A 2,685-nucleotide genomic window follows, 5' to 3' on the forward strand; every position below is an offset into this window, starting at 1 on the left:
TCTTGGATTGGAAGAATCAATATTGTGAAAATGACTATACTACCCAAAGCAATCTACAGATTCAGTGCAATCCCTAGCAAGTTACCAGTGACATTTTTTACAGAACTAGAACAATCTTAAAATTTGTATGGAGACACAAAAGACCCCAAATAGCCAAAGCAATCTTGAGGGAAAAATATGGAGCTGGAGGAATCAGACGCCCTGACTTCAGACTATACTACAAAGCTACAGTAATCAAGACAATATGGTACCAGCACAAAAACCGAAATATAAATCAATAGAACAGGATCGAAAGCCCAGAGGTAAACCCATGCACCTATGGTCAACTAGTCTATGACAAAGGAGGCAAGGATACACAGTGGAGAGAAGACAGCCTCTTCAGTAAGTGGTGCTGGGAAAATTGGACAGCTACATGTAAAAGAATGAAATTAGAACACTCCCTAACACCATACACAAAAATAAACTCAAAATGGATTAAAGACCTAAATGTAAGACTGGACACTATAAAACTCTTAGAGGAAAACATAGGCAGAACACTCTATGACATAAATCACAACAAGATCCTTTTTGACTTACCTCCTAGAGAAATGGAAATAAAAACAAAAATAAACAAATGGGACCTAATGAAACTTAAAAGCTTTTGCACAGCAAAGGAAACCATAAACAAGACGAAAAAACAACCCTCAGAATGGGAGAAAATATTTGCAAATGAAACAACAGACAAAGGATTAATCTCCAAAATATACAAACAGCCCATGGAGCCCAATATCAAAATAACAAACAATCCAGTTAAAAAATGGGCGGAAGACCTAAATAGAAATTTCACCAAGGAAGATATACAGATGGCCAAGAGGCACATGAAAAGATGCTCAACATCACTAATTATTAGAGAAATGCAAATCAAAACTACAATGAGGTATCACCTCACAGTGGTCAGAATGGACATTATCAAAAAATCTAGAAACAATAAATGCTGGAAAGGGTGTGGTGAAAAGGCAACCCTCCCGCACTGTTGGTGGGAATGTAAATTGATACAACCACTATGGAAAACAGTACAGAGGTTCCTTAAAAAACTACAAATAGAACTACCATATGACCCAGCAATCCCACTACTGGGCATATACCCTGAGAAAACAATAATTCAAAAAGAGACGTACCACAGTGTTCATCGCAGCACTATTTACAATGGCCAGGACATGGAACCTAAGTAAATATCCATTGACAGATGAATGGATAAAGAATATGTGGCACATATATACAATGGAATGTTACTCAGCCATAAAAAGAAACGAAATTGAGTTATTAGTAGTGAGGTGGATGGACCTGGAGTCTGTCTTACAAAGTGAAGTAAGTCAGAAACAGAAAAACAAATACCATATGCTAACGCATACATATGGAATCTAAAAAAAAATTTAAATGGTACTGATGAACCTAGTTGCAGGGCAGGAATAAAGAGGTAGACATAGAAAATGGGCTTGAGGACATGGTGTGGGAGGGCAAAGCTGGGACGAAGTGAGAGTAGCATCGACATATATACACTACGGAATGTAAAATAGTTGGCTGGTGGGAAGCAGCAGCATAGCAAAGGGAGATCGGCTCGGTGCTTTGTGACCACCTAGAGGGGTGGGATAGGGAGGATAGGAGGGAGGGCATATGGGGACATGTGTGTGCATATGGCTGATTCGCTTTGTCGTGCAACAGAAACTAACACAGTATTGTGAAGCAATTATACTCCAATAAAGATTTAAAAAAAAAAAGAAGAGCAGATCTGGGAGATTTTTTTTTTGTGTGTCCTCCAAGCATGAATCAGCACTGATTGGTTTAAATACCTGTTGTGTTTTCCAGCCACCTCCTGCTTTGAATCTTGGGCTTGAATATAGTTGACAAAGGTAGCACTAATTAATTAATGCTACTTTATTTTGCACATCTGGAGTAGGGTCTCTTGGATATTAATGCAGATTTATGTAAAAATAACCAAATTAATACTGCTCTGGCACTTCTTTTAATGGGACTAGAGCCTAGTTCTAGATAGAAATAAGTTAAACATCTGCCTTTAGGAACTATTTTTTTCAACCACGTTTGATTCTGATCTGTCTCATAAACAGTTATTTTTAAAAATTAGAAAATCTCTCAAAACATAATACACAGCTCAAATGCTAAGGCAACAAAGAATATATTTTTGGAAAAACAAATCAGAGAGTAAAAAAAGATTGGATTATTTTTACTGAATCATAACATAGCTTGAAACACAATCTAGAAATCCTTGTCAACACCAACTTTTTTACAGCTAATCTGTTCAAGACTGCAATCTTTGTAGCACCTCATCTTCTCCTGGGTTCCTACAGGACCTCGATCAAGCTGGCTTCCTGCAGGTTTAGCCAGGGCTAGCAAGAAATCCACCCATGAGGCTGGCATCCTCCTGTTCAACCTTCATATCACATCTACATCCTGAATCCAAAGACTCCACTGCCTTTGTTACTTAGGCAACAAAGTAAGATGTACAGTAATACAAGACATATGATAAAGCTTTGGGACCTCAAAAGTTAGCCTGGAAAATGATGGAAGCTTGGGAGACTGGATCCATTCAAATGGCATAACGCTTCTTTCACTTTTCGCTCAATACTTCTGCCCACACACAACACACACACACACACACACACACACACACACACACACACACACACA

The sequence above is a fragment of the Aethalodelphis obliquidens genome, unplaced genomic scaffold, assembly GCF_003676395.1.
Source record: "Aethalodelphis obliquidens isolate GAN/ISIS:26980383/991018 unplaced genomic scaffold, ASM367639v1 scaffold36, whole genome shotgun sequence".
Taxonomy (NCBI): domain Eukaryota; kingdom Metazoa; phylum Chordata; class Mammalia; order Artiodactyla; family Delphinidae; genus Aethalodelphis; species Aethalodelphis obliquidens.